General features: G+C 37.9%; 1 pseudogene; it reads right to left on the bottom strand.

The window, feature by feature from the left end:
• Window positions 1-241: 241 nt before the first annotated feature.
• LOC146453884 (uncharacterized) lies at window positions 242-1,202 on the bottom strand (annotated as a pseudogene).
• Between the last annotated feature and the right edge of the window lie 11,399 nt (window positions 1,203-12,601).

Genomic DNA, 12,601 nt, shown 5'->3' with positions numbered 1-12,601 from the left:
CATAAACGCCAAGGAGTTGTTGACTCAAAAGGTGGCTGCAAGTAAATTTGCTCTGCACACATAAATAAATTATTTAACTTGTCAGAAATGGAAATTTATGACCACAGTAATGCAATTAACAGAATTGCAAATAAATTTGACTAAAGTAAATTTACATGAAAAAAATTCTTAATAATAAATTATTAATGACACAATCCTTGATGTACTGGGAGCAACAGTATATCGTGTTCTTGTATTTAGGTTATTCAGTGGGGATAGTGGTGTCCCCTTGCAACACTTTTTGCTCCAAAAGATACAACTCCAATTCCAATTTTCTCATTTTTAAAGTCAAATTTTCTCGTTTGGCAACTAATGCCTTGAACTGTTGTTCAAGGACATCATCATTTGTTATTCGTTTCTTCACTTTCCTTTTCTTCTTGAATTTCATCTTCAACATTTTCATCCAGACTGCTGGCAATATTGGATAAGAGTTTGGCAGAAACAGTAGCACTTTTAATAGGTAATGTAGCTTCAGAGACTAGAGAGAAAAAATAAATTTATGTCAATTACTATTAATATTATTTTGTCTGATTATAATCACTTAATGGTTGTAACAATTTCATTTCCAACACTTCCAATCGTAAGACACCAAATCTACGTGTATTTGTACAACTTAGCAAGTACAGTTGCTCCATCTAATTCAATAGAGCTAGCTTGTATCTAGTTGTGAAACAACTTGCCAATTTCCTCAGGTTTTTATAAGTTTACATGTACAAGGATTTGACCATTCAAATTTAAGCTTAAGCTTACAACAGAAGCAATTATTGCTATTCATTTAGTATAAGCCTTCAAACACTTCAATAATTTCTTTACTTGAAACATTTGGGGGTTTCGGCGGCGGCCCTCCTCTAGTCTTCTTCAACTCCCTCTTGAATTCAAAAAACTCTTTTCTTGCGGTACTGAGAAGGTTTTTCCACCTGTCCTTCACCTCGGACACCGTACGGTCTGCTGTTCCCACTGCATTAACAGCTCGCATAATTTCTTTCCAGATTTCGTGTCTTTTTGTTGGTGACATTGTTTGCTAGTTTCAACTGAATAGTTTCAAGGTGTTTTTTAGCATTTTCAATAATCACACCAATTTCGTAAACGGAAAAGTTGGGTTTTCGTTTTCTTTCTTTTGCTTCAGAGTTGATTTCTTCATGTCCCGCGACACTTTCTGCCATTATTTTTTTCCTTCAGGTATGGCCTTCACATCCTTCTTTATGTTTTTTTTGCGTGCGTAGCCGCCAAGCTGTGAATAAATGTAAATCTAAATTGGAGGATAATTAATCGAGGATTAAATCTGCTTTCAGGAACAGCTTTTTATCCCTGGATTAGTTATCCCAGGAATAACAAATTTAATCACGGAATAAATGTTAATCATGGGTTAGTTTAATCGCCTGTCGAACAACTGGGCCCTGGTGTTCATCGCAAAAGTGAGGCTCTGCCAGGGCAAATTCTGATAAAATAGTGGCGACTGCACTGCACTGCAGTCTATGTTGCTATGCATCTGTTCAGTTATAGATCACAGATGAAGATGAAACATGGTTAAAACAAAACAAAACTACTTTTGGCTTAAGTTTTTTTCTATGCCTTCACTTGGTGAATTGAGATCAATAATGTGGTCCTCATTTTCAAAACTGTCCGCCAATTGGACAAAACATAGAAAACAAATTCTTCATGATGTAAGCTATGCACCTCATTTGTAATAACTAATCAAAACGTGCATTGAATTCAGTATATTTGTAAGATGATGCAAGACAAGCAAACTTTGAAACAGCAACAGAAAGCATTATAAGAAAGAGAGAGACAAGTAACACAGAACCTTATCTCACCGAAATACAAAAATACTCACTGCTTCACACTCCTTGCGCAAGCTTTTACTTTATCCGGTGGCTCGTACTCTGAGTCATCATCAAACGCTTGCGAGCGGCTTGATGATGGCACATCAGCGTCTTCTGTTTTGTTCTCGTTTTCTCCTTCTTTGGATTCTTCGTCCTTCAAGAACTCGGTCAGTGTACCCTCGTAACGGAACTTTTTTTCTACATCTTTTGCACTTTTTTGAGTTCTTCCCTCTGGTGATACTTGTAATGTGTCCATGGGGATGTGTCTTTACGCTCTGTAATCGTCCACCCAGGGTTCCGAAGCTTGTCAAAATCAAGGGAAATTCTCGACAAAGCACCAGTGCCTCGAAAATGATTCAAATCACTTTGTTTTCTTTCACTAGAAGTCATAAACGTCTTCTTCATAATAACTTTTCAGCGCAAAATTGAGCTTGAAAGGGCTGTCAACACAACGGCGATTTGATCCCTTTGAGGTCGGACGAGGTGGCGTTGCCATGCAATGGTGTCATTGTTTTATGATGGCGTTTATGATTGGTTTCGCGGGAAGAATGGAGTCAGGAAAAAGGGCATAAGAACCAAATTTGGGACAATTTTCCTGTGTTTTTTCCGCTGGAAACTGGTATTGTAGGCATCAACAACATGGCCGCCAGTGTGTGAGAAAGAAATGGAACGATTGCGGGAATTTCTTCAAGTTACACTCGATTTCCCAGGAAAATTTGCTTTAAATTTCCATATTAGTATGCAGTAAATGTGAATTTATTTGAACGATAAATCAGAAGGATGTGAAATTTGGAGGAAAGAAACTAGATGTGTTTATGAAAGTTTTCGCAGGAGTGCATCATATTTCTCGAGATATCAAGTACAGGACAAGGTGACAAACTTCATCTAAAGAAGAGTTTATATTATTTATCCTAAAATTGTTTCTTTGTGCTTTCCAGTGATGCACTCCAGTGAAAATTTGTGTCTTTTGCATGCTATTTCTTTGAGACAATTTTTATTGCAAACAGTTAAATTCCCTTTCAGTGGTGGCTGATCCCTTAAAAAAGGATAGTCACACCACCCCCTTAAATTCCACGAATTCCTTGAATTATTTTGAACAACTAAAGTTTTACAATCTAGATACAATTCTGTATTAGCTCTGAAAATTACATTCCCCTAGGGTTAATATTTCTAATGTTTCTTTCAAAGTAAAAAGTGCAAAAAATCACCAATTTTGCCTCCAGTATCACCTTAACAGTAGTCACTATTTTATGTTCCCTTTTTACATAAAATTCTCATTGATATTTTAATATACCTTAAGAATAAAGAATAGTAATTTCTATAATTTACTCTATATATTTTATATACCTCCTTTTTATACAGTGTAATGAACAGGTGAGCATCTTCTAATGGAGCCTTGTGCAGTATAAATTTCACAAATTATTACTTTTTTAAATAAACGTTATTATGCTAGAGTTGAAGAGAATACAATTTTTAAAAGTATTTTACTGACAAATTCCCCAAAGAAAAAAGTATACCATTTTTAAAAGAACAAGCTTGACATCCTTGGGGAATCTACACTTTCTCTCTCTCTCCCACTCTAGTGGTTATAATCCATTATAAGATACAGTATTCATCAATATTCTTTCCTCTTTAGATACTGATCCAGGCTATATTCATAAAGTGTCGCCAATAAACAAGGCAAAATCAGGAAATGAATATTTCACTTTTGACCTCCAAACATCAAGTTCTCAATTTGGCCCAGTGTTAGAGCCTGTTCCTGCCCCCGCTGAACGAGAAGTTGATGTTGGCGGAAAGAAATGCAAGTGGTGTGGTAGTAGCACTCGCCAGCGAAAGAGCCACAAAGACTGTACTTTTAACAATTCTATGAGTTAAGGCCAAGCTTTATATACATTCTGTAAAGTTGAATTCTTTCCATGACAGACACTGTTTCCTGCTATGTCAATGTCCAACTTAGGAAAACTGGACTGCACTTACTTTCCTGTGGATTATTTTACCGTCTAGGGGGAAATTTTGTTCTCCATCACAATGTTGAATAGTTATCAATTTTCACCTTTCTAGTCACTATTTTGATTATCGCCGCATGTAGGTAATGCAAATATATATTGTTTGGTAAAATTATAAGTAACATCAGGCTGCCAGTCTTTGCCAAAGTACATCCCTGACTGCATTCCACTAGCATGCAAAATGAGCCAGTACAACTTTTTCAAAGAAACAAAAACAAAAATTATTGCATGTTTGCTTTATTGTAAAAAAGGTGGTTATTTACACACGCAAATAAAAAAAAATTGTTCTACAATGTTCCAACTGAACAAAAATCTAAATCTTGTATTTAACAACTTATTTTTCACAAATTATATCAGCTGATAAAAAAATATTGTAATAAATAAATAAATAAATAATTAATTTTACAATTCATAGTCTCGAACAAAAAAGTATGCAAAAATTTACTTATGTGTAAGGAAAATCTACTATCTATCTAATTTATGTAATCAGTTCTTTTTCTTGGTTTTGTTTTTGCTTGTGTCTGGCCATTTAGCGTCAAAAAAGTCCTTCATATACACATGGTACACCTAGGGAGAACAGATAAAAACAGTGTAAAGTTCAATATTGCAAGAAATACTCTATAATTCTGAGAAAATTGTGAAGTATCACTGAGATTGAAACTGACCCTCGCCCAGCCCTCTCCCTCCACCCCCCGGGCAAAAGCAGGCAGTCCTGACATTACTTACAAGTTTTGTGAATATATATTTTAAAAACTTCTGTTTAGAGCATTAGGGTGGGTGATCACTCAAGGAAATACGGTGATTTTAGCTTAGTTTCGGACAAAAAGCTTTGCAGCAAACCTAATGGATTACTTAATTTCAGGGATAAATAAATACATACCACAGGCCCTTGCGGATCTTGGGTAGTCACCTAGCTCTCCACCTATAACTTCCCTGACACCATGCACAGTCTTTATGTTTTGAGGGTGAACATAGGTTGGGAGTGACTTTCCCTAAAAAGCACCTCTTCCCACGCCATTGCCAAACTAGTAGAGATATAAAGAGGAGCAATTAGACATTCCACATCATAATAATTAAGTAAGTGGTGAGGCAAAGAAAACTATGCAAGATCAGTTGTCATGTGATTGATTCCCAATGCATTGTAAACCATGCATGTGAGAGTAACCAAGAGGTAAAATACATATGTATGTAGGTTTGCTCGCTGCTGAAGAAAGCTAACCATCCGTAAAGTAAACTGCCTGGGTTGGCAAAAAGCAGATCATACAAGCAACTCACAATTATTTGAAGTGCAACTGACGAAACACGTGGATACATAGAAAGCTTGACAACCATGTGTTGTTCGTACGCGTGAAGATCTCAACCACGAGATGCAAAATGGCTCGACCTAAATGTCAACTATGTTGTAGTTGAGGTTAGGTAAAAGAAAGGTCATAAAATAACACTCACCCAAAGAATCCCAAAAAACCGGTGGAAAAGTATGTGCTGGCAGTCTTCAAGACTCTCCCACTTCTGTGGCTGGGTTCGCCGCAAAATGTTAGCAAATCCAGGCGGTGTGCCGGCGAAACTAAAGGAAAAATGGCATCAATGTTAGTACAATTAAATAAAGCTGAAAAGTGGTCTTAAAAACAAAATATTATGAAGAAATTATCATTTACCCGTCATTGCAAAAAGCTCGGTCAAGTGCCTGGCACGAAAGCGAACGTAGAGGTTTTGTCTCTTCTGTCAATGACAGTTTCATCTTTCAGTTTGCACATGTACTAATTAACAGATTTGTCAACGCAAAACTTCATTTAGACACATGAAACCTCGTCCCGCACAGTATGCCCTCTTGGAAACCAAACTTTGTTGGTTTATATTTCAGAAACGCATCGCTTCTCAGACTCCAAATTTTGCATGCAGGTTTCTTTATATGTGCTCTACAAAGTCACAAATTATCAGAGGAATCTGAAAGGTCCACCTTAGCCTCCAGTACCACCTTAAAAGGGAACACAAGTTATATTGTAAGTAGACCTGAAATTGATGATGCATCATAAGCCATGGCCTAATCAGTAGGCCTGTAATGATTGATGTTAAGACATAACTGACATCTTGACAAGTGGACTCAATAAGTTGAATATGTCATTTACCTTTTCGTTTTGATGCAGACATTGCCAGGCTTTCTGTTGAGAAAAAAAATTTGGTAAAGGCAGGTGAATACAGCAGGAAAATTGATTTAGAGTTCAATATTTCTGTGTTTTGATAGCATGAGGTTGATGGGTATGGTAGGTGGTATTACATTAAAAACAATAATAATGATAAATAATCATAACAGTTAATAACAATGACAATAATAATAATGGCAATGACAATGAGAATTATTGTCTTTATGTTGACCAGGAAATCCTCTCACAGTTTGTTGTTTTCTTAACATTTGAGAATGATATAAGCATCGCAATGCAAAACGAGCAGACATGACCTCCGAACTTACCTTTAGGTTTTGGTACACAGAACAAGTGTCTTTTGATGACTTTGCGTTTTCTAAGGCAATCTGTATAGTTTTTTTCTGCCCACAGTTCTATTATCCCTTTCACTCCCATGGGAAATGCCGTATTTTTGTAAAACGGCAACTGTGAACCCCTACAACAACTGTAATACACCAATTAAAAGGTTTTATCTGGGGCATTGTATAAATCACTCCAGCTTAGACAAAGGAAGTAACAGAAGAGAATGAAAAGTGTTTAAAACGAGAAAATATAAACCTTAAAATACATCTCACTTCTCGTATACACTGGGTATACCCCTAAACTATAGCTTAATTTGCAGATCTCAGCACATAGTTTCTTGTCAAATGGTGACTTGGTCTTAAAAGCGTAAGAGGAAAAAGTTACAAAAAATGGAGGGGTGGTTAATCATGTCTTATGTAGGAGGGGGTAAGAATTTATGCTTCCATTGTGCACATCTCTCCAAGATCTGTTTGGTGTCCAAATTTGATACAAATTGATCCAGTATTGGAAACGTAATAACTTTTTGTGTCATATGGCACTCTTGGAGTGAGAGCGTTAATGTATCTGTGGCCTCATCCGCCCAATTTATCCTGCGATTAGTCTTCTTATTATTCGTATTCTTCTGCTTACTCGCAGCAACTGCTGTGTCGTCCAACATTTTGTAAGTGCCTCGCACGCGCATATTGCCTGAATATGTTGGAAATTGCCCAAAAATAAACAGGAACGGCAATGCTAAGCGTTTATACGCACACATTTTTCGGCACGGTGCCTTGTTTACCTGTGCCGAGACCACCTAGCGAGGTGGTCTCCGCACCCTGAAAATTTCGGGCAACGGTGCCGTATTATTTTTGGGCACGCTATGTTAACACGTTTAAAATCAGGGGTGCCATGCCGAAAAGTTTGTGACATTGTGCCGATTTTTTAGTGCGTGTAAATGGGGTTCAGTTCTTCATCTGTGACATCACTGTTACTCAGTACTGCATATATTGCCTTCTTAACTCCATTATGGCTCGGAAGACTTGGAAGGCCATTTCTTTGGCTTACTGATTGACGCTTTTTTTGTGGTGTCATTGCTGCCTTCCACCTTGCATCCATTGTCTTAAAGAAGCTTGATACTACCTCCACTCTCCAGGTAAAAGGCCTGGTGGCCAAGGCATCCCTTTCATCTTCTGACTCATCTGAGGAGACAAGGCTGAAATGGAGGGATCCATTGATAACTTTCAGTCTTTTTTCCAGTTTCTAAATTGACAATTGACAGGTAGAAACAAGTTATTAACATCAAATAACTGTAAAAATGATTCAAAAATAGACACCAAATGCACTTCAGGATACATGTAGCCTTTACAACAGAGCTGTAACCCACTGGTCCTTTTAGAGAAAGCCTTAATACGGTAATTTGGATTTAGTAAATGGATAAGAAGCTGGAATTTTCTTTCAATTGGTTAAACATCACCTGAAACTTTCACATCACAAGAAAAACTAATTCTATTTGCTTTCTATGGGTAAAATGAAGTGTAAAGAGTGTTATGCTGTATGGGTTATGAAATTATGTTATGGAGCAAATTATGAAATCAAACTGCATTAAACATTCCTTTCAATTGCCTGAAAGTAATCTTAGAAAATAAAAAATTATGTGTTCTACTTTCCGAAAGCTGTTGGGTGTTATCATTCATGGTTTATATCACTTAGTGTATACAGTAATAATTTATTCTGGGACTGACATGCTATCATCTTATTTTATCAGTGATAAAATGCTTACCCCTTTGCTCCTTTACCTTCTTTTCTGCTCTTGTTGATATTTTTCATAGGTGCCATTTTCTTCTTGCCTCTTCCTCTTCTTGCTAGAGGCATAGTTCTGAGGAATGGCATCTGAAAACATAGCATGCTGAATTAGTTGTCAGTTTGTTTCAAAAGAACAAAAACTTTTATTGTTTTTGTTCCCATGACTTTTCTGTTTCATTTATGTTGTCATCAGGACTGATGGTTTACAAACCATATCATCCTACAATGCATTTCACCCAAGACCTGTGCACATGTTCGATATAATAATCAGAATTGTGACTGTTCTTGCTTCATGTGGGTACACGGGGGTTTTATTCATTTCCAAATGAATGCCGTTGATAAAGTAGGCTTTCTGTAAAGAAAAAGATGGGAAAATGGTGAAATATGAAAAAAAACCCTGCTCTTTCAGCAGTCTGATACATACTTTACTCTAGCCTGCCAGTGTGAACAGGCTCCGTAATGGGTTATATGGTGACGAGAAAGCACAAGCAGAGCTTGGTCTAAGGACAAGAAAGAAAAGGGACAACCTGTGCACATTTTCTTGATCCCACCATTTTGACTCTCCAAAACTAGAAGTAAGAAGTTCATTTTCTTTGACAAAAATATGCAAATTTACACCACAAGACATTCAAAATGGTGTTTAATGAGTTCACATTGTTTGCAAAACTGTCAACAGCTGTTTATCTAGCCAATCTAATTTTGATTACTGAATCTGGTATCATGGAATGCCATATCGAAAGAATGTCCACATGCTCCCTCGCTTTCTTTTTCTTGGGAAAGTCCCAGTGAATAGACCTTTGCCTTGCGTGGCCATGTTGATGAGTCTCAGAAGAATAAATTGTTTTTGCACAGCAAGCCTTATCCTGATACAAATTCAGTGTGACGCTTGCTGTGCAAAAACACAGCTTTTTATTCTTCTGAGACACAAGAAGGGTGCTGAGTGACAAAGGCGTATTTCCTATTTAGTAAAAGTTATAGTGTTACCACTGCTGTTATATCATCTGAGAAGATAAATGCCTTGAGCTGCAATTATTGCAAAATTTGGTACCTTTAATACACACAGACATGCACCTCCTTGTTTTAATATGGTCAGTACATCAACTAAGGCATGGTCATAAGAACTTACCCAAAATAGGCCTCTCCGTGTAGAGTGGATCATTTTTAATTTACTCTACTTCTTTGGTCTCTCTAAGTAAAGTTGTTGAAGCTGCCTGGCTTGGGTCTTCATTCTCCCCACGATGATAATAAATGTGCCAAAAAATTAATGCATCCAAAATAATACCAACAATCATCTTGCAATATGTGTTTGCTGCTATTTAATATATAAACTCATCTGCTAACTAAGGAGAAGAAGGTACACAACTGTAAGCTGAATATGAAAGGGCAACGACTACAATCTCAAGCATGATCACAAACTATTAGAGGAGCGAGCTCGAAGACAAAACTTTTCCTATTATCTCTTACTCATCTCTAAGCTCTTAGTAGCTGGCTATTGTTATTTGTTAGAGTTTAAAAGTGTTGACGAGCCTGCATGATTCCTGCAGTTTGCATATAGCTTGGCCTTAAAGCCTTTATAGCTTAGCTCTTACTAGAATGTCTTTTAGGGATTCTCCTTTGCGATATGAAATGAGGGGAGGCTCCTTAAAGATATTTGTCAGATATGTTTGATTCTGTTTAAGGTGCCATTTCCCCATGAGTATGGTCTTCAGGTTGGGCAACGCAGGGTGGTATTGCATTACAAAGGGCAGTATTTTCTTACGTGCATTTTTGTTTCGCTGTTCCAGTGCTTTCTTTCTGTCAGTGAAAATGACCTCTGAGAGATGTTTTTCTACGGTTGTAACTGGGTAATCTCTATTCTTGAGGCGTGTTGCAAAATTCCTCAGTTCTCGTGAAAAGTGATTTCAGAGAAAATTTGTCTTAGAAGCCTTAACGCTTCTCCTTTTATAAAACCTTCCGTGACGTCTGGTGGGTGGCATGAATAGAAATTCGTGTATTGGAAGGTTTCTGTAGGCATGAAGTGTGTTCGCACGTCAAGGATAGAATCCTTGTTGAATCTGACACCTTTGTACACTATCGTGTCCAAGAATGTAGTTTCTGTTTCTGAGATTTCAGCCATGATTTTGATTCTGGGATGGAAGTTGTTTCCCTTTAGAAGGAATTCTTCTATTTCGTTTCTGCGTCTATCCCTGATATGACATCATTGATAAACCTTTTCCAGGAGATAGGCTTAATGCTGCCCCGTCTGACGATTTCGTTCTCTATTTTGGCCATGAAGTATGGCACTTTTAGGCAGTTAAATCTCAATTAAGTTAAGAAAGTCTGTCGTATCTTTAAGATACGAAGCATGTTGTTGTGCTATTGGCTGAATAATGTGGTCAACAAATGCTGAGCTCCGTTCTTTAGAGCCAGAACACCCTGAGATAATTGGTCTTCCGACAAGTGTCGGTTTGTGAATCTTAGTGAGTGTGTAGAACACTGGGATTCGTGGAGGATCAGGCGTAAGAGAGAGCAATTTAGCCGTCATTTCGTCAATATGGCCTTCTGAGAGCAGTGATCTAATTAGTTGTTGAGCTTTTTTCGCTGTAGTTTCAGCCATTGGTTTGTCTAGGGGTCGTTAGTTATTTAAATCGTCAAGTAGAACTTGACCCTCGTTAAGTTTTCTTGTCTGCTCGTCAATACGGTTGTGCTCCACTTATCAGATTTCTTAAGAATAATGCTTTTGTTACGCTATAGCTCTTTGAGAGCTTGGCGCTGTTCCGGAGATATATTATCTTGTGGCTTGTCAAATTCTATGCTTGCAAGCTCAAATTTGACCTCCTCTACTCTCTAGAGCTACTGATGGCTGGACTGGTTGTTTCCAGTCTGACTTAACGTGGAAAGGATGAGGTTCGTTTTCTTCTCCGTGAAAAATATATTGTAGTCGAATTCGTCTCGCAAATTGATCAAAATCCGCTAGAAGTTTGCACCTGATAAGATTTTCTTTTGTCACGGGTGTCGGGATGAACTTAAGACCACGCGATAGTAGAGTAATTTGCTCATCTGTCAGTTGTTTATTTGACAGGTTTTTGATATGCTGTTTGCGTGACTCAATGGCGTTACAAAAGCGCTTTTTGTCTTTGATTTTTCTCCGCTCTTTTCTTTTTCGGTTTTTGGCCGTTTTATCAACTCTGTGGTTTGCTTTCCCTTTTCCCCTTACTTCTAAGGAGTCTGATAAGACACAAGGGTAAGATTCACTTTGTTTATTCCCACGTATTTGTGATCTCATTTGTTCTAACAGTACATCAACTTCGCTAATCTTGGCTTTCAACTCTTCAGTTAGCTCGTTTACATTGTCACCTTTGTTGACAGTTTTCTTTCTAGCCGGTGATTGCGTTTTTGGGTGAGACGTCGGCTTAGTTACAGTATTTCTGCGAGATTTATACTGTTCGAGCTTACGAAGCCTGCTAGTTAAGTGTTCTACGCGCCTATGGTGATATTTCGCCAGCGCTCCTACTAGAGCCTGTTCTGCTTTCTTTCTAATCGTTCTTAAAGTCCTCATTGGGCATAATATTAGCCCTTGCGTTATATCTTAAAGTCTTAGGGCATGTGCCCTTCTCAAGATGACTTTTCAGCTTGCCAATGCTTTGGTTGGAGCTGTTTATCTGTTTTTGGATGGAGGAGCTCTGCTCGTCATCTTGGCGGGCTTCCTTTGCATCGGAGTTGGCGGTCGTTTTGGCGGACTTTTCGTGCTCGTCTCGGGAACGTTTCCTGTCCCTGTGCTTGTGTTTGCTCAATACAACTGGACGTACAGGCTGTTTGGCTTTTCATGTCTCGATCTGCTGATTGTTTGTCTTCTTCGGATGCTCCTGATTGACCTGAGGGCATGGAATCTCGGTCTCTAAATCTTCGTCTTCACCGGGGTTTCTGCACAACAGAGCTGCTTCTTCCACTTTGCTCAAATCTTCCGTTTCCATAGGCAAATCCTCGTGGAGAGGATCCATCGATGTGGTTTCTACAAAACTGTCAGTAGTGATACTGGTTTCTGACATATTGCAGAAGGATTTCTAAGGAAAGACTGCAGTTTCGATTCTCTATGAATCTCTTCAGTTGCCACTAAAAGTTCTGTGGGCAGTCGGAGCAAATTAGGTTATGAAATTATGTTATGGAGCAAATTATGAAATCAAACTGCATTAGCTACCCAAACATACCTTTCAATTGCCTGAAAGTAATCTTAGAAAATAGAAAATTATGTGTTTTACTTTCTAAAAGCTGTTGGGTGTTATCGTTCATGGTTTATATTACTTAAGTGTATACAGTAATAATTTGTTCTGGGACTTACATGCTTTCATGTTATTTAATCAGTGATATAATGTTTACCCTTTGCTCCTTTACCTTCTCTTCTGCTCTTGTTGATATTTTTCATAGGTGCCATTTTCTTCTTGCCTCTTCCTCTTCCTGCTAGAGGCATAGTTCTAAGAAATAGCATCTG

The sequence above is a fragment of the Pavona decussata genome, unplaced genomic scaffold (genome assembly GCF_977016875.1).
Source record: "Pavona decussata unplaced genomic scaffold, jaPavDecu1.1 SCAFFOLD_321, whole genome shotgun sequence".
Taxonomy (NCBI): Eukaryota; Metazoa; Cnidaria; class Anthozoa; order Scleractinia; family Agariciidae; genus Pavona; species Pavona decussata.
The sequence above is the reverse complement of the archived record's forward strand: the minus strand, read 5'-3'. Positions and strand labels throughout refer to the sequence as shown.